Source organism: Columba livia, chromosome 6 (assembly GCF_036013475.1).
Source record: "Columba livia isolate bColLiv1 breed racing homer chromosome 6, bColLiv1.pat.W.v2, whole genome shotgun sequence".
Lineage (NCBI taxonomy): Eukaryota > Metazoa > Chordata > Aves > Columbiformes > Columbidae > Columba > Columba livia.
The window spans coordinates 5,589,676-5,611,133 of record NC_088607.1 but is presented as its reverse complement, the minus strand read 5'-3'; positions in this window follow the sequence as shown (position 1 = coordinate 5,611,133).

Below are 21,458 nucleotides of genomic sequence, written 5' to 3'. Positions count from 1 at the left end.
TGTATAAGAAGCTGAAACAGGCCGTTTCTGACAGTCAATGAAAAGTAACATTTGTGCCCATAAACCAAAAAACAACTCTCATGCTGTATTTCATACAGAAAAGCCATTTGCTTTTATCACTAAACTATCTTGACTTATACTTTGTTTGAAGTTCTCCAAATGAAACTTTCAGTGTCTCACTCGCTAAAAATAGAGCTGCCGTAGCCGGTTCGGAGGCAGCTGACGCAGGCAAAGTTTGAACATTCAATTCAAGGGATTACTCTTTCGTTCTGTAGAAATCAAGCATGACTTCTATATATTTAAGATTCAAGCCTGCAAATTCTTAGTAATAAATAGTCCAGCTGAAGCTGATTTGTGAAAAGGATTTGCAGTACCTGTCTGTTTTCTGAGAAAACTCAACATTGTTAGTGGAAAAATGTACATTCTCTACATACAGTTCCATTCACATATTTCTAGTTGCCTCTTAACAGTTGAAGAACTAACAGACGCTGTGCTTCCCTTATAATAAAACATTCCCTATATGCATTTCTTTAGATTTATATTTTTGAGTTGTGAGAAAGCTGAATAAGTGATGGTTTCATTGTGTAGTTTACTTGGCCGTTACTTCACTGTCATTCATATACAGACACCTCTTGCCTGTGGGGAAGGACAATCCTTGACAATTAAACAAATGATCTATCCCCTATTAACCAAAATAAAGTTTTAACAGGAAATCTGTTAGCAGGATAGGCGCAGGTTACATTATTTGACTGTTGCCAGTCAGTCAATGCCTTTTCACCTTTCTCACCTAAGCTTGTCCCAAAGGATGGGTGAGAACCATCACAACTTACTGGGAAGCACAAATTGGTACTACCATACCCGTGCATGAGGAATACAACATGGGGTGTGAAGTCTGAATCCAGCCTGAAATATCCTGTTTCCCCACTCTCCTTTAAAATAATGAAAATTAGGCAAAACTCGGCCAGGAAAAGTTTGCAGCAGGACTAGATGACTGTCCTGCTTTAGGACTAGATGACCTCTCCAGGTTTCCACTTACCCTATTAAGATTCTATGAATTTTCACACTGGATAATCTGTTATTTATACACATAGGTACAGCATTGCTAATTCAAATATGATTTATGTAGTTGGTACTGAACTCAGACTAGGCCAACAGACACTCTCAGTCTTGGATGTTAGTTCCTGCACTGCCCACAAGGATATATCCTAACCCCTGTGCATTCAAGATAATAAATGAATGGCCTGCAGGATAGAAGGCCCAGATTATTTCAGACCAAAAGGAGGGAAGTGGTTCAGGGGACTCTTTATAAGAGAAGAGACTTAGCACCTCCTTCTCATCTCATCCCTCCTTTCTTATATCAGAATGATCACATTGAATAACTACATGGACTTGACTCTGGAAGGTACCGGCAGTCTATTCTACATCAAAATCAAGTCATCATTATGCCTTGTAACTATAACTATCCTTCCCTCCCAAAAATTAGTTATTTTCATACTTCTTTTCCTATCATTTCTTTTTTTCTTTTTGACTTAGATCTCATCACAAGCATACAAATATGGAAAACAAATCTTTAATCTCACAGACACTGAATTATTCAGATTTACTCCAGCTTCATTAGTAGTGTTATACAGAGGTCAGTCCTGTGGTGTTGCATGATTGACAGTTCCAGTATATAATAGATACGTTCTTTGCAGTCAGATACATAATTTGCAGCCACATACATAATTTGCAGCCACTAATGTACTGAGCGATAAACTCCTTTTGATCCTATTAATAAAGAGGTTAGTTTATGATTTTATGTTTTAACTGATTATATTAGGGCAGTATCTCTTAACCCAAATACTTGGAAGATAAAAGTGGAAAAGTTGCAATGCATTGAATCACCCAATGTACACAGGTACTGAAATTCCTTGCTGTTCTCACCATTTCTGGCACACGGCTTCATAATCTTTGAAAAAGCCCCAAGGGGCCAGTTTGCTCAGAATTTGACAAAGCAGACTATGAGAAGGTAAAGAAGATAGAGACATCAGAATTAAAGACTGAAATGTTTAAGCGATTCTGTATAGCAACTGGGCTTATTTTAATCCTTAGTAGGGACACAGATCTAAGAAAAACCAAACCAAACCAAAAAATCAACATCTGCTGAAAGATCTTTATGTCTCAGAACTGGGATAAACATAACTTATGCTACATAGAAAACTGCTTGAGAAAAGGTAGAAGTCGTCTTGCTTTGAGTATATTTTAAATTAGAAAACATAAGTAAAGTATTGTGCTTGCATTCTGTAGAACAAAGTATATGTTGTAGAGTATATTCCTCAATAACTCAAACTCTAAAAGGCATGGCATTTCAAGCTTTAAAATAACAAAGTTTCACTCTTGCAGAGGTTATACCACATGGGGGTGTTCATTTCCCTTTGTCTTAGTTGCATAAACTCAAAATCAACCCTATACTGTAAATGATGTCTGCCCTATTGTCTTATATAAACACTGTCTTGTTTTTCTTCAGTGAAAAGCTGTTTAAAGAAAGCTCTGTACGAATTCCAATAAAGAAACTAGTGTAAGAAAACTGGATTCATAAAATGAATTAGAACAGCTCTACTGTTACACTGACTGGTGCTGGAAAGCCAGCAAAGTCAGATAATATTTTATTTGGAGCTGAAATGAACTGTTGTGAACTCTGACAAACCAGTACTTCAAAGCATTCTGAACATACTGCCACTAGCATAAGGAAATTTATTGTGACTCAGAGTCTGATTCTGACCCTATTTACACCATCTTTACTCTGCTGACTTCAGCTGGATGGAATACCAGAATTAAGTCATTCACAGCTCTCTCTTATCTGTGTTTTAAAGAAACACTAAAAAAAATATATGGGAATCACACTTGATACTACTATTCTACTTCCAACTAAAAGCAGCTCAGGAAAACCTCAGACAAAATTCTGCACAACATTTGGGCAACTTCATGGGTGGCCTATGCAGCAATCAAGAGAACCGATGAAAAGTAAAATGTCAGATTTGGTCATATTGCTGAATCTTGAGAAATTCATACTTTCTGGGAATGGGACACAACCCACATCGTTACATTATTTTTATTGAACCTTAGAAATACATCAATGTGGCTAAATTAAATATAAACCCCAGGAAAAGTATTTTAAGGCTTTAAGAAAAGATACGTATTTTTACAACCTCAAGCCTATTATAGATTTCATGAAGACTAGCAGGTAAAAACTTGACATTATTACGATGATAATTTATTAATGATTTGTACATTTCAGTACCCTTCTAGATCTCCTGAGACAACAACAAGACTTATCTGTGCTATGTATTTCAGACATAAAGAATGGACTTTTTCATCCTCATAAATCAGCAGAATAATGCAATTGCTGAATGCACATAAAAGGTAGAACACAAGAGGATTGTTAAACAGCTGGGTATAAATTTTGTTACTAGTTATCCATAAGTATTCCCTTTTGGGGTCTTTACAGGTGTTTTTTTTTTAAATCTATCCTGTGCATATATATCCTTAGACATAGTTGAAAACTTATTAAATTCCCCCATCACACACAACTTAACAGTAAATACAGCATAGTCACCAAGAAGAATTCAAAGGGCTTTGCGTCTTTAGATCTGATGCGTAATTCAGCTGACACATGGCACGTGAAACTTAATGTCAAGTAATGCAAATTGGCTACAGAAACACAGCTCAGAAGTAAAAAGTGAAAGAGAGGGGAAGAAAAAAATACACAGAGAGGCTTAATAACACTGGACGCCCAATAAAACAATCACAGCAACTGGCTCACTGCCAGTATAGTACAAATATACATGTTCATAAAGCTGATAGAGCAAAAAGCCCACCAACAGCCCAGTTTTAATCTTAGCTATAACTACAGTGTCATCAAAAGCTATTATTTCATTCCTATTTTTGACCAAAAAAATGAGCACGGCTAAGCCAAATTGTGCAATTAATTGCTCTCTCTGCACTGACATGCCAGTTGCTGGTAGCTGGAATGCAGGTTTAGGTGGAAGCAAGATGCAATTTTTAGGAATTTATCAGCATTTTGGACTTTTCAACAGTACCACTGATTATAGTTTTGGGGTGACCTGTCAAGGTGAGAGGGACCATCTTCATGGTGTATTATCACATATCATCCTTGCACAGAGGCCACAACAAAGCCTATGTACCATTTACACATTTTGATGTATCTGCTCTAGCCAGCACTATCTCCCCAGCCCACGAACCAGCACAATTAGAGAAATATGTGAAATTTTGTCTCCGTGAAGACTAAATTGCTGGAGTTACACGTTCATTTTAAATACCTTTTTTAAAGGTCCTTTGAGTTTGTTTTTTTTTAATTTATTTTTAATCACCTCCGAGTCCCTTCAAATTCCATCAGATAGTGTGTCTCTAATGGTATTCCATTAAATACTATTGTCTCTCTCTATTGTTTCTCTGTCATTTTTTTAACTTTCTGAGACAAAACACTTCTTCATTTCTCACTGTCCCACTATCTCCAAACATTCAGAAACACAGATTGCCATGCCAAAAGCAAAGAACCTTACATTTGTCCACGCAAGAGGAGGTAAGTGCTTAACCCTGCCTCTTTGTATATATGATGTTACCTTTGATACTTTAAAAGTTCCTTTCATTGACCACTGTAATGTACTTTTGCAAATCTCTTGATGAATCCCAGGTTAGTTGAACTGTTCAATTATAGCTTTATCCTAATCCTACAAGCGAAGCATTAATGCTAGCAACCTCCCACATCCTAATCCTATCCCACTTGACACTGACCCACACTCAGTCCCAAGTGATGTATTTGTTCACATAAGCCATGCAAACGACATATTAATCAGCAACACAACAAGAAAGCAAAAGATATATAACAGAGCTGTGGTGAGCATTTCAGCAAAAAGACACTGCTCTCTCCAAACATGGGCTTGGCACATACAGGTTTAAATAATTTCTTAAAAAATAACAAATATATGCACAAATGTGTTGAATTGTTACAAATCTTATAACTAAGCCATTAGAAGGTGTCTTGAGCATGATTTAAAACAAGAGGGAAAGCCAGTCTGAGGTCAGATTGAAACTATTAGAATTAGATACAGGCTTAGAAAATGGAGAGACTTTTATGTGTGATAGACTGCTATCCTCTATAATTCACTGCAGACTGGGAAAATGATTCCTTTAGATCTGTTGTTGACAGCTTAATATTCCCAATGATAATGTCGTCAGGTGATAACACAGAGCCAGACTATACGCTTTGATCTAAATGGAAAGTTTGCATTGACTGCAGCATTTGGAGAGAGATTGTTTGGAAAAAAAAATCTCAGCTGAGCTGAAACATTACCTGAAGAGCATTTGCTTGAGGTCAAGATAGAAGTTCATCAATTTCAAAAAGGTCCAAATTACCTTCTCTGAAAAAACCCTTAACAGTAACTGAAATTCTCTCTCCAAAAATATCACTGAGGCAGCCAAAGGCACACAAGAACGATCCTAAAGAACCTCATATCCAGTTCTTAAAGTGAGTACCCTTGTCAAAGGTATTATCTCAAATTTCGGGAACATGATTATGTAGTTTGTACAAACTCTTGATTTCAATGTCTCTCCATGTCTTTCCTTAGCTAACCACAAGACCAATTAAATTCCTCTAGGTTTCTACATCCATACAGCTAAATATGCTTTCAATTATTTTCCTGGCATGGTTAAAGAAGGATTTTGGTAATCTAAGGCCTTCATGTCAGGACAGTAGAACTGGGTCTTTTGGAACGATATTGATACTGTTCTGCTAGTGCCTGATACAGTAATTGCAGTAGAGAAAGGCCAGATTGTCCCTGTGAGTACTTAACGAGAAGGGAGGAGCTGAGCAGCATTCCCCACCATACCCAGCGATAAAGGACAATTATTGCCTGGAGACAGAGTAAAGAGAAGTGATGCAAGGGCGTGATTTTCCTCCTCAACTACATGTCCACCTTTGGAAAAGGCCAGAACACAGATGTAGGGAAACCTGCAGCATGGTTGGTAGGAAAGATACAATTACTCCATCTTCTGCAGAGCTCTAAATTTTAGAAGGAAAGGCCAGATAGATATGGCTGACTTTTGCACTGAACTCAAGACCAGTCCATTCATGTGTTCAGAAGTTCTCTTGCCAAGAAGAAAAGGCTCAAAGGCTTTTAGTCCAGTGAAGCGCATTTAACCTGAAACAACATCCAGAAGTGTTGTCTAACAGAAAAGTAAGCAACAAATATAGAGTGTTTCTTATCTTCTTCTAGCAGTCAATGGTTGATGTAGTTTCTGTTCTGGACACTGCTACCAAACATCATTTTCAATGCACCTGACTGTATAGTGATAACATTTTTTTAAATCCTAGATGCTTTTGGCTTCACAATAACCTGTGTGTGTGCACGAAGCTTCTTGTAAACCTGCTAGACACCAATGTACTTATACATCTTTAACTTCTTTTAATGTAAGATACAGCAAATAATGCTCTTGTAATCACCTCCTCTGTGCCACATGTGGATCTACAAACAAACCCGTCACATCCCAGTCTTATGCTGCATATGAATATATGCCAAATTGATCTGTCATATCCCCGTTTTTCATGTCATGTTTCTTTTTCCAGTGCAAGGTGCATTCTGATGGATTGCTTAGAAAAGTATAACCTCGTCACTGCAACGCACCTAAATATCACATGCTGAAACTGAGGGATTTGGGGTGGTGAGTAATGTGGCACTAATGATTAAGAACCACCAACACAAGCTGAAAATTGGATTTGAAAATAACCCAACTCTTTTAGAGATTACTATACGTTAGAGCTCAAGGATTAATTTGAAAATTGCTTTCAGGTATTATATTTACTAAAATTATTTTCCTACCTTGACTGAATTGCGGAGTTATTATCACCCACCACACATAACAGATAATCTGTAGCATTTGTAACTTGAGTATAATTCATATCAGAAGGATTTCATTAAGAGCTTCCATATGATACTCCAGCGTTTATAAGTGCACACTCATGCCCCATTGGTCTGTGTGCACATCATCAAATTACTTTCCTTTTAATTGCAAAATTAAGGTTGGCTTTGTGCTTGATGCAGACATTCTGGAGCTATCGTTGTTGAGGGTAAAGAACAGCAAAATAATAAGTGTAACTAGATAGACTAAAATTCAAAGTACTACTGTTAAACACACTTAGACTGGTCAGTTAATTGGAAAAAAGCAAGCAGTCCTTTTGACAAAAATAAATTCAACACATCACCTAAACGTGACAAACCACTTAATAACATAGGAACTTCTGCATGGAGAAAGGTGACTGGAGCTATTTCAATAATCAGGATCTGTTTGGGCAGTGTAACAGAAGTAACAGATCTTGGATCTATTTCTCCATAGGCTGTGAATTTTTTATTTTAGACCTAATATACAAAGTTAATGTTTCGTATTGGAAAACTGAAGTTGAAAACACACTTATTGTCAAAGAACTGCAGCTTCATTAATCCAAGTAGAAGTGGAAAAATGTTGGTGCATCTGAAGTCACAGTGTAAACTTCACACAGAGTAGGATGGCACCAGGACCTTCTCATTGACCTCATGGGATTCATTTCTAAGGTAGTTTCAGAACTAAACTAGCAGAGGTTTATCTTCTTTTCTTGTATATAACGTTTTGAATTTTCTGACCTGGGCATACCTTTGTGGGCAGCAGGATTCTCTCAGAAAGTATAGAATACCAGCAACAAGAGCAGAAACAGCACGAGCTGTCAACAGGTCTCTGTGGAGACCATGTTTGAATGAGGTGTTCAATCCCCCTTGGATTGCCACTGAAACTGCTGGCCACCTCTAGCTATTTTGCCTGGACTTACACTTTCTTTTATTTCTCTTGTCACTTATACAGGGGCTTTAAGTTTTGGAAACTACTATATTTTGTACGATTTCACACAACATTGGCCTAAAGGTGGTTTACTACTTATTGTTATCAGCCCATTGGGGGGTACTGTATAAAAGGCTACAAAGATAGAGCTATCAAGTCCACATGGACTTGGCTCGAACACGTTTCTTTCACGTGGAGATGATAAAAGGCCTGTGGAGTTAAGGGTGGGTCATGCATCGTCAAAAAGTACACATGAAAGTTGTCCCTTGCACAGTTCTCCCCTTCGGCAGTCCATTATTTATTGTAAATACACCTTATGTCACCACCTATGTCACTACCACTAGTCTGTTTGTGATAATAAAAACCAGACTGACAAAATACTATTCTCATATTCACAAAGAAAACATCCACTGGTTTCAGAATTGTCCAAGGCTACTAAAACACTGCATTGGGTTTAAATATTTACACATGCACATGCTGTGCTGCTCCAGGTTTTCTAGAAACTTTTTAAAGGTATTTTTCCACGTGGTCTTCTCTTAAATTTTCCAATATACAATGAACTTTTCCAAACCCATATTAAAATTCCATCTAATTCACCAGATCAGATGGTATCTATGTCTTTCAAGCACTAGCAACCGTTACTTTTCATTGCTGAGTGCTAGAAGTGCAATAAAAAGAAAAGAAATCAAACAATAAAATACTCCAGAGAGTAAGAAATAGAAGTCTTCATGCCTTTCCCCACCCCTCTTTACTACCCTTGTTTTATCTTAGGGATACTATATTACTAAAATAATACAGAGAATGCACTTCCATTTATGCAGGTATATAAAATATACACTTAAACATGGGAGAAAAATCATGGACAATTCACTAATTTACATTGGTTTCACCAGCATATTTAATTACATGCATTTATTTAGTATTGTTTATTAATTTGTTTATTCTTCTTAGTTCTATAGTTCTATTATTCACATCAGCATTATTGAGTGAGCAAGTGAGTGGATGTTACTCAATATGCTTTAAAACTGCAATACCCATAATCCCACACTTAAAAATGCATACACACATGCTAGTGTATGTACCTACATCACACACACATAATACTTACGCACTTTCATAGATTAAATTTGAAAACATAACATACTTTTGAAGATTTTTTTTCCAATTTCTAGCAAGCTAGACTACTTATTTCACCTGGGTAAGAATGAGAAATGTGGGGAGTAAAATTATTGTTCCTATATTAATTCTGCAGCCTCTTCTAAAAAGTAAATCTGATGATTCCTCTTGTCACTCTTCTGTTTTTTTCTATAAACTTTCAAATCTATGCTTGTCTTCTTTCCCTCAAAACTTATCCACAGGGTTTTGGAAATATTTCTGTTCCTGGCAGGGCTGCCAATATCTGGTGGCAACTTCAGCAGGGGCAGAAGTTCCCTGCAGAGCAATGGCAATGTTTCTCTTTTCCCAGAATATTTTGTACTCTTAGTGTTCCGCTCAGTGTGTGGTTCCTGGCCAGAAGAGCGTTTTGTCCTATGTGTCATATGCTTCAGCCCTCCCGTCTTCCTGCTTATAATCATAAGATTACTGTCAACAATAATAATGTCAACATTCTGAATTTACAAAACAAAAAGCGCAGAGATTAAATCCTTTAATTAATCCACTGAAGGGATAACCCAGAAATTGCTACCAGAGACACTGATTTTTTTAGCTGGGGGAAGAGGAAGGTGGGTGGGGTGGGAAAGAACCAACTTTATTTAGATTAATTTCCAGGATATTGCAAATGACTAAAAACTGAGTTGCAACAACACCCCACAGTGCTCTGCAGCAGATGTATCAGGGCATTCAGAAGCAACAGCTGCTCAGAGCAACCCCAAAGCCACTTCATCAGTTCAGGTCATGGTGTTCCATCCTGATGTGGTGAGATGGACCATATCACCACCAAAAAAAAAAAGGGGGGGGTGTCACAGATATGATATGCACCGTCCCAAATGCAGAAGGAGAAGGCATTTTATCTGAGATGGAGGGAAATTCACACTATGATCCCATTTTGGTGCAATCTTGAAGGAGCTCAGTGCTCTCTGTGACTACGACATGACATTAGCCCAGCACAGGACCAGTGAATGCTCCTGCTCAGATGATGCTGCTCAATGTTTCCTTAGAAGGCACAAATCATCTTTCTCCAGAGTGGACAGAAGTCTCTCTCCTGTCCTTTAATGAGGTCTGAATTGGGTCTTTTTTCACACAGCTCGATGACTTGCTATGAGTAAGAACATTACATCTTCTCTTAAGATTATTTAGTCACCGTTGACTTTTCCACTGTTGGTGCCAGCATTTCTCATCTGGCTGGAAAAAAAAACACAGTGAAGACCCTGGCAGTGCTAGAATGGAGGTTTCATGGTTGTAGAAATCCTAAAACTATTGTACATTCTTCTAACACATGTGTTTGGGAGTGTTAAAAGCCTGACTTCACCCACAAGTAGTTCAGCACTTTACAAAGTTGTACTTCCTGGCCCTCAAGAGCTTTCTATCTTAAATGGCAAAAACAAAAGAAGTAAAAAGAATAGAGCAGAACTGAAAAAATAAAAAAATCTTTAAAAAGGACTCTGGTCCTTTATTTCATCATTTTCATCAGTGTTTCTAAACAACTTTTGCTGCAACAGTAAATTAACTAGTATGCTTATGAAAGAGTACTGAACAACTAGAAATAATAGTCTAATTTAACACTTACATTGTCTTACTTATCAGTACTTTAGTCTTTTTTTTTTTTTGACCCTCAACATATGCTGAAAATGCCTAAGAATTGCTTTGTGGCTCCATACAAGAGCCAGTCCAACTTTCATTAACTCCAGTGGGAGGTTGTTCAGACCCGTAGTTTTATCCTGTGAAACAAATGGAATCACTACCCAGAAATATGGCAGCCTCAGGCCTCTGATTCAGGAAGACTAATTGCAGAATTAAATACGAATATAAGTGTGTTGAAAATCATACCTCAACAAGGCTGGGGAGCACTTCTCACCCTATAGCCATAGTGTGTTACTACCCTGAAAAAGCTTTTATTCTTACTCTGTCAGTAAATGTTAACACTAGCTCTGATCCTACTAATACTAAGAAAAACATCTTGCTAAACGAAATGTATGGAAATACTCAAGACCTGGAATTTATTCTTTAAAATAAGTACATTTTAGAGTGTCAGTATTAAAATAAGGAATGTATTATTGCTACTTATGTATCAAGAACAGCAGTTCTGCTTAGAGACCAATGTCAGTAAGTTTGAAAATAAATGATCCAAAAGTTACGAAGACATTCCTAGGTCAGCAATAGAAAGTACACCACTTACAAACCTCGGTTCATGAGAGGAGGCAGCAATTCAGACAGCTAAACTAGTATTGAGGTGAACTGAGAACGAGTAAATATAAATACTGCAGTGGACCAGGCAGGGATCTTGGGCTGTTTTTTGCTCTCCAACTCAGAACAGTAGGATTTGAAAGCATTTTTCCATTAAAAAAAGAAAAAATACACAAAATTACAAGAGTGAGGCCCAGCTTTCAAGTCTACATATAAACACCAGTGCTTGGTTTTGAAACTTGTGGTCCTTAAAACCTTATATTTTATTTTTAAACAGCATACCCCCCCTGCCAAGAAGCTACATTTTTCCCTTCTTTAAATAAGCAGCTAGGGTAATGGCATGATGAACAAATTTCATTTCTTTCTGTTCAGTTTTTTCCATCTTTAATACAGCCTCCAGCAGGCCAGATGGCACCAATGCAATTGCAAGTAAGTCAATACATCTGGCTGCATTCCTGAAATGACAAAACTGATGGATAGAGCCCCGGCTCCTATACAAAGCCCCTTTTCAGAACGTTCTCCCTGGTACTTGTCTGCTTTAAGCAAAACCTAATGTGTGAAAACAAAATAAAAATTGAGCTCTTTCACCACCCAGCGCTAACGTTTCATTTGCAGTGTTTTTATTAAGGCTTCTCTCCCTCTGCCCCGCTCCTGCACCTCAACCTCGCTCTCTTTTTGGCACAAGCCGGGATCTGTGTGAAGACCTCCCTCCTCCCGAGCTGCTAACAGTTCAAAGCAGGTTACAATAAACACTTTGGGCTTTTCTCATTAAGAACGGCGAGATTGTTTAGGAAATTGTCCTCAAAGAGAGAACAACCTGAGAAAATCAGAAGTGAAGCAATTGCTTCTTTCAACCTCGGCAGTCTCTCATCGGGTGAATTAGGAGTTAGAAATGCATGTGACCTCTTGTGATCATCAGAGCAATCTGTCAGCAAGGGGCTGCACTAACACTGGTGCTGCAATGGCATCCACATAAGGTGTGATGGACTCTACAACCTCACACAGTGTCTCTGGATTATTGACAAATCCATAAGTAAATATCTGCAGAAGGTTGGTCAGACTAACACAAGAGCATGTAGCAGAAAATGGTGTAAGGAGCGGATAAAGTAATTTGGTTTATACAGCCTGGAGAAGAGAAGACTAAGGAGACCTCTTCACAGTCTACAGGTTTCTCACAAGGGGAGCAGGATGGGCAGGCACTGAACTCTTCTCTTTAGTGACCAATGACAGAACCCGAGGGAATGGCAGGAAGATGTGCCAGGGGAAGTTTAGGTTGGACATGAGGAAAAGGTTCTTCACCCAGAGGGTGCTGGACACTGGAACAGGCTCCCCAGGGAGGTGTCACAGCCCCAACCCTGACAGTGTTCAAGAAGAGACTGGACAACATCCTCAAACACACAGTGTGAACTGTCAGATGTCCTGTGCAGGGGCAGGAGTTGGACTCAATGATCTTGAGGGTCCCTTCCAACCCAGGACATTCTACGATTCTATAACACAAGGGTGTACAGCAGAAAACTAAAGACAGTAGCACATCAGGTATATACCATTCCTTAGACAAGTCGAGTCTTTCCCCTTTTTTTTTTTTTTTTTTTTTTAATATAATTTGGGAAAACAACTAGCACCAGATAAAATGCAAATGCACAATAAGGTGGCACTCCAAAGAATTGTTCTATCCCCATACCCATTTTTGCAAAATAAAGAACGACTTGAGGTGCAGTGCTCCTCATTTGTGTTGTGCCGTGTTTATTTATTGCTGACAGATCATGACAAGGAAAAAGTTGTTTCTGTGTTAACTGTAGTCACTTCCATTATAAATATCAAACTACTGAGGGGTCTGAGTCACAAAATCCAAGTTACTGATACAAGAAGTAGTTCAGTTCATGTAACTTTTGCCCTTAAAAATTAGCACTTTCCTCCCTGAGTTAACCTGCTGAAGTCATTGAGATGGCTCAAGGATTGAAAAAGGTAATGAAGAAATCAAAATATAAATCAAGAAATTAATATATATACATATGAATCACAGTAATTGTCAACTAGTGATAAGTGTGCTATGTCCAAGTGGGTTAAAGGTAAAATTGTTCTGTCCCAAGTACAAGTGCTGCTTATGAGTCTCAGCAACCCCATTGCAAACAGACATTTCTGCCTGCAACCTGAGCTGAATAGAGTCTCGATTCAGAAAGTTAAGAGTGCAACAGACGATTTCTGATTTGCTACAGTCTTTGGGCATAAGAACACAAAAGATGACAGCAAAGATTCTCCAACCTTTCTACCATGCACCCAGGTTATAATTCCTTCAGAACTAGATTTTTGTCTTAAAGGGGTAAAGCAGTTCAGGTTGAGCATTTCAAACACTCCTAGTGCACTCAGTGCTCATCTGTAGACAAATAGCATTTGGGCTTCAGGGACAGATGCTCTTTAAACACCTCTTCTCTATTCAATACAGCAGAGGCTTGCAGGATATATTCTGATTATATCCCACTTGGACAATGAAGTCACTTGCACAGGGACCTTTTGCATAGTTCAGTTGCACCAAAAGTAAATCTTGATCTAAATTGATTTCATTGTGTCAATTTTTTTAATGAATAATTAAAATTATCAAAGTCACAGCAAGCACTCAGGGTCAAGGATGTAGGATACAGATATAGTTCCCATCCATCCAATTCTCTGTCCACAGACTGGTAACATGTATCACAGCATCTTTGGTTTGTTTCTTATATGTGGTTGGCAAAAATGGGAAATTGTTTTTCTCTCTTATGAAATAATGTGGGTAGCCCAAATGGTTAGATTTCCATTTTTTAAATTTTTCAAGTGAACAGTGAAAATTGAATCCTTTGCCTTATCAGTAATTTCTGCATAAGCAATTCGAGGCTCATCTTAAAAACAGTAGTGCAAGAAATACTTCACATACCTCAAATATCAGCAACCAGCAATAAAAAGAACCATTTTTATTTACCATATAGGCTGGAATACAAATATCTATACACCAAGATACACACGTAAACACTCAGCCAATGGGTTGCTGCAGGATATCACTACATTTTATGATAAAAAATCAGAAGTCTTCACCGACATTTCACAGCATTGTTTCCAGTAGTGAAGATTTTCAGACACTTGTGTGCATTTTCTCAGGCTCCATCCACTGAATCTGATCTGAAAAGCTTCATGCTTGGGTAACATCTCCATATCCTTGCACTGAGCTTTTAGCTCTCAAGTAGGACAAGGTAAAAGAAATTATTAGGATTTTCTGCCGCTTCTGAAGTATCTAATGTTGTGCGATTAATAACAAAGTCATGCCTGCATAACCTGAGGAATGAACTTGTGTGTCTATACAATAGAGCACTGACCTATTATTACTTATTATTAGGAAAGACATTGAAAGACATTAGGAAAGACATTGAAGTGCTGGAGTGGGTCCAGAGAAGAGCAACACGACTGGTGAAGGGACTTGAACATAAGACCTATGAGGAGAGGCTGAGGGAGCTGGGGTTGTTTACTCTAGAAAAGAGGAGGCTTAGAGGTGACCTCATCACTCTCTATAACTACCTGAAGGGAAGTTATAGCCAGGTGGGGATTGGTCTCTTCTCCCAGGCAGTTAGCAATAGGACAAGGGGGCATGGGCTTAAACTCTACCAGGGGAAATTTAGGCTGGATATTAGAAAGAAATTCTTTCCAGAGAGAGTGGTCAGGCATTGGAATGGCTGCCCAGGGAGGTGCTGGACTCGCCGTCCCTAGAGGTTTTTAAACTGAGATTGGACATGGCACTTAGTGCCATGATCTAGTAAACGGACTAGAGTTGGACCAAGGGTTGGACTCGATGATCTCTGAGGTCTTTTCCAACCCAGTCGATTCTGTGATTCTGTGATTATTATTACTAATATCACCAAGCACCAGAGCAATCTATATGATTAGTCACTAAATATTTTAACCTAGAAGTTTAATATGAAAAAACCAGCTATCATTATGAGGAGAGTGTTTAGAAGAGGGAAATCTAGACCAGGAGATCTTCCTATTACATATAAGGGGCTCTGGGAAGAATGAATCCAGAGTGAAAGGGCCTTATTCTCCATAGCTTTACAACATATTTGTCTTACTGTTTGTAGTTCTCACTTCTTAATCATTTCACCTTGCAATCTACTGCAGCCATTAATTATTTAACTTCTAGATTCCTTTAATCTCCCCAGGTTGCTTCGCCAGTCGACCTCTTAGAAGAAGGTATTATATGTCGATAAATATTTTCTATTTCTCCATTCATTCTTATCAAATGACACATTTTAAATTGCCTCATTTTTCCACACAGTTTTTGCCTACCAATGTAATTGCTTCATGGACTTAAATCACATAATATTAGAACATTCTAAAATAGCACCAATGATCTGTAAATCTAAAAATAGAGAACATTTTGAATTAGCTTTCAGTTATGGAGAACACAAATTATTCTAATTTGGAAATATATTTAAGTAAATTTGGATATGTCGTACAGTCAGTAATTTTTCACCTTCATTTGCACAGACTAGACACATTCCATTTTGATCTTCTGAAATCAAAACTTTACTGGCCTTGTCACCCTGCTTAACTAACTTAGTGCAAAAGCACTGAGGAATTGCTCTGTTTTTGAATATTTATCTGATGAGTCATGTGTTAAAGCTTAAGGCTTAGTGATTGAGAGGGACTCTCAACAGATTAAGTCACCTTTCAGGATTTGGCACAAAGGATAGCACACCAGCAATGCTTTGGAAGAGTTTTGAAGAAAATAAATAAATAAATAAAATCAAAGCAACCACCTTGAATGTATTAATAGTAAGAAGAACATGAAAATCCTCACTTTATAGGCACTTAAATCCCAATAGAGCTTTTTTATTTTTTAAATCTGCCCTCAGATATTAAGGTGATAGGAACTGTGGAAAACAGATGGTATCCATCCACAGGGGTTCTAATTACTAGAAAATTAGCATAGCTGAAAATGATGTAATCCAGGTGAGCAGCTACCATACATTAAAATTTGAAGGTTATTAAAAAAAATAAACTATCTATTGAAAAGTATTGTCTCCTGATGAAGAAACTGGACAGAGACTCTGGAGATCACTACTGCTGGTCCCAGATTTGGTAGAGGCACCATGTATCACTGGGCTTGTTTAACTTTCCTGGGTGCTACCAAGTGCAGTTCAGCCTCAGCTGGAACCTCCAGCTACTACTACAATGTAACTGTTAATAGAAGAGAAATAAGTCCCAGCTACGTTAGCAATGTAAACGTAACTGAACTTTGGCTAGATGGATTGATGCCACTGTGGAGAAAACCAGTAACCCCACTGTAATCTGTTCCTAAGAAATTTAATTAGGTAGTTTGAAGTGAGCGCAGCTGCTTTATGATTAGCATATCACAGGGATTCAACATCATTAGCAAAAGTAATGACTGTTTGTCTTGTCCCACAAGATCATCTACCAGCTCCAAGGGCTGCACCTCTCTCATTTTCTAGTCAGCGTTGAGTCAGGCAAGTATAAGAGACTGTGTGATTTAGAAGATAATGTCTTAGAAAAATGTTGTGACTGTGCTCAATAAGCAGATGCACGGACATAATTGACACTGTTTTCATCTGAAGTCTGACCCATAAGGTTTTATTCAATAGAAAAAAAAAATGTTGCTGGAATCATGGTCTGTGCCTTTGCCTGCTTGGGTTGGTTTTCTTAAAGCACTGAGTCCTGGATACTTTTATCCCTGGGTTTCAGCAAATAACACATGGCAGATAATCAGTTTTGACTCAGGCAGGCTGACATTTTGAGGGCTTCTGAGTTCTTTGTGCAGCAAAATGTAGTGGATATGAGAGTGCTCTCTCTTGCTTTCTCTGTACCTCCTTGGATGCAGAATAAATGTCCTGGGCTCAGATGTCCTCCTTCATGAAAAGTGCTTCTTGGCACCTGACACCCTGGTGTATCTGTGTAATAGATATGGTGTTATCAGTACTGCCCAGCATAAAGAAGTCCATTGTTTTTGGTGTAAAATAAGTTATATATACTAAATTATTCACCAAAGAAGACAGGTCTGAAAATAAAATGTAGCATACACGAACATAATAACCAAGTATGTGTCTCACTATTTTGGGTTTAATTTCAAGAGAAAACGGAAAACTGGAGATCCTATCTAAACAAGAGCAACCTGTGGCCATTATAAATAAAGGTGCTTTTCAAGGTCCATTAAGCACTAATCGTACCTTAGATTAAGGGGAGAAGGGGGAACCACAGGTCCAAGATTGTTTAAAGGCTATATTTCATACTATTAAGAAATTTAAGACAGAGACAGGTCGGGCTGAGTTCTGTTTAATTTGAAAGATACTCATCTCAAGCATCAGTCAGAAGTCTCAGAATACTGGACGTCTTTCTTATAACAGTGCACAAAGGAAAGAGTGAGGAGAAAGAATTTCAGGAGAAGAAAGATAAATACAACCCTGATTCAGGCCTAGTTTTGTCCATTTCCTCCCAAAAAATCACAGTTTAAAACATAGTTCTGGTATTATTCTCAGAAACTTGCAAGTTGCTCCTCTAAAACACGTATTTAAAAGACATTTGTCCTCCCCTAATTTGCCAGTTGACTTGTACCAAGGTGTACTGTATAACACCCATCTGGGCAACTTCTGGTGGTCTGCAGGAGTATTTTTCTGACGCTGCTTTGGCTTTTGCAGAGCCCATCCAGGCAGAGACAGCCTGTACAGGTCACTGGCCCCCACACACACATCTGTGATCTGTGCCCCAGACCCATTCCCATATCAGTACATCACTGTCAAACAGAAGCATTGCCTCCTATTGAAGAGAGTCCCTCCATCTACAGTACACAGTTTGCAGTAATAACAATTTGAAATACTGTACGGAGATGAATTTCTTTGATCAAATTCTGTTGATCAAGATATTTTGGACTCAGTTTAATGGAGAGGATCTGATGAAGTTATGAAGTCACCATCCCTGGAGGGGTCTAAAAGATGCATATATGAGGTTCTTAGGGACATGGTTTAGAGGTGGGCTTGGCAGTGCTGGGTCAACAGTTGGACTCAATGATCTTAGAGGTCTTTTCCAACCAAAACGATTCTATGATTTAGGGTAAAAAGGTAGCAGCCTTTTCAGAGCAACAGGTAAGTTACCCCAGAACTACCAGCCACCCAAGCCAACTGGTGCCCTTCTCTTTTCCAATCTCAAGACAAAGCAATTGCTCATTCAAGGGCCCAATGCAAACCCCAGGCAGACCCACAGGTCTCTCCCAGCTCCATCCCTGCCCGACCAGCCCTTACAGAGATTTAAATACCACACACTAGTGCCGAGACAAGTCCAGATCCCAGCTCCGTTGGCTGGGTGATATCATCTCAAAACAAGGTCAGAGAGGAAAATGTCACCTTTGAAATGGAAGAAGGTTTCTGTAGCACATTATCACGTAATGTAAACAACAATGACACTAGAGACAGCAAAAGTTTGCAGCTGTATTATAAACTTTCTTCCATCCCCCCCTGCCTAGGAATAAGTCATCCAAACAAGCCCTGGCAGTTTTGACTGCTCAAGAAACTTTATGGCCAAGAGCTGCACAGATGATTTACTGCTAGGTCCCCTTTTTTCCCCTCAAGCTTGCACTAAATGAGAAATTCACAATTGTTTAATGGAGGACAACACACTCACCTTTTGTTTTTCCTTCTCATGAGAAAACTTGTTTTATAGTTCTTGTGAAAGAATTTGTGATGTCTGATTACAACATGGAGCTATAAATCCAAGTCTTAAAAAAACCCAGCGTCTCTATTATTTTATTTTGTGCTCAGCAATAACACACTTGTTCTAATGAGCCAACCGTCTAGGTATGAGAACACACGACTGCTGAGAGAAGATAAGACAAGCCACCCTGCTGCATCCCTGACGTTGCGTGATGGACGCTGTTCTAACAAGGCACGTAGCTGCTCATAATCTTTTGGCCAGCTAGCTTCTGCTTGTGAAACAGCCTGAAAAATGAAGCCAAAACCTGATGCACTAAGGTACTTCAGAAGATACGCGATTTCAAATGCATTGCCTTAATTGGTCAGAAATTTAATTATGGAAATATTACAGAACTCTCTTATTTAATAATTCGCTTACTCTGTGAATATAGTATAGGAAAAATAATTGTTTCTGTACTGAGTTAAGTAGAAGACAACATCAAAGGAAATGCGACTACCACTTTTAAAGGAACAGGTGTAAAGATAAACAAAATCTATGTGTGCAAATAAATCTAACCCATCTGGTCTCACAAACCAAACCCTTTCAAAGCTAATGATAGACTTACAATTATCGGGGTGTTACTGAAGTCAATCTACGCACACACCTTCACCTCAACAAGTCATCCCACAACTTAAGTCTCTCATGGTCTATTCCTCAGGCTCTTCCCTGAGCAGGGCACCAGTACTGACAACACTCTTGCAATGGTCTCTCTGATACCATGGTCACCATGGGAGGGGGTTGCACTCCGGACATCCCACTCATCCATCTTCCACCTTGGATTTGCTGAGCAGGTTAGGAGAACCTTAACTTGGGCTTCTTCTGTGGCAGGTCCTGGAGCTTTTACCTCACAAGGGTGCTCTGAGTCTCCCCTGTTCAGCACAGATGTGTCCCCTTTCCCTTCTCCAGCTGCAAGCACGTGGGACTTTTTATTAAATATGCATTTTGCAGTGGCTACAAACACAGGGCTGGTTCAACTGTCATTCACATCTCAAGGCAATCCAGTAGTAAAAGAATATTTCTGTAAGATGTGTTTACTGTCTCATGGATTATTTTGAAATGTCACGCTTTTCATGATATTCTGCCTCCTTAGTTGATAAGATACAGTGAGAATCAAAATATTATAAAAAGTATTTAACTACTGTTCAAACACAACTCCACAGGCTACAACCGAACACCAATAGGTACAGACCCTTCTGCCACACAGCAAACTTTTGTAGTGAGCATGTTTTCAGATAGACCAACACACACCACTAACTGACTGAATGGGACCAATATGTAAATATCATCCAGTATGCCCATCACTTCTGGTTTGCTTTCCTAGACCACTATGCTTTTTTCCATTAGTCAAAATAAGACTTAGCAAGAATACACTTGAAAAGAGTAGGAAACATTAAGTTATACAAAAGAAACTCTGAAAAGTGAATAGCTGCTGTAGCTTTGACGATGGAAGGACAAAAGGCAGGAGGCAATGTCTACCAACCACATCACTTAAAAAAGCTACAGCAAGTATTCTTCTGAAGGTATATGACCAAAGAGTTTAGATAAAAAAATTATGATGCAAAGACTTGTCACACCACATATTCCTAATAGCAGAATATTTTATCCTTCCTAATTTTTTCCAAAGAAGGGTAGCAGGAATGTCAGAGGGAGATTTGGTCAAATGAAAGTTCCATTTCTTGTAACGTATTTTTCTGTACTGAGAGAGAATATAGAAAAGTACTGCTGTACACATGGCAAGCAGGACTGCAAAAGAAAGAAGTTCACCAACACCTACAGATCTGGGTTTTTGTTGTTGTTGTGTTTGTTTTGTTCTGTTTTTTTCCCCTCACATTCATTTTTCACTGTATAAAATGCTTAAATTTCAATTCAAAATATTTTACTTTGCCTTCAGAAAACTGAAAAATGTCTATTTTCCATTTTCTGTTCCATGTTTTTCTCTCCCTCTCCATAAGGAATGAGGTAGTATGAGATATTAGAAATACAAGGAAGCCCATGTTTTATTTCTATAAGATTTTGGGTTTAGTTAGGAAAAAAATACAAATATTAAGGTGGTATAAAAGTGGGATCAAAAAGACCAGATTTTAATACTTAATCTCTAATTTAGAGCATTTTTTAAAGTCAAGTACTTTGTGTAGGTACCTTTGAGGAAGATCCAATCTCCCAAATAGCATTCACAGAACAATTGAAAAAAAGTATTCAAACTGGTTATTGTGTTAAATGAAGTTTTAATTCAGCTCTAAATAGCTCAGCGGTCCTGGGGGAACAACTTGTTTATTTTTCCATTCATTGTGACAAATGCCTAACTATATCATGGTTTTCACTGTTGATACTAATGATTTACGTTTCAGATTCATATACTACTGTGTTAGAAACAATTGGGCTGACCTTTTCAGTTGAGAAGTATCAATGAAATAGTAGTGCTTATTTATTTAATAGAAAGAATAACCTTGCCTTAAAAGTGCTTTGCTCAACATAGATCGAGATATCAGCAACCATTCACAAACTGCATTTAAATTAAAAACTCAGAG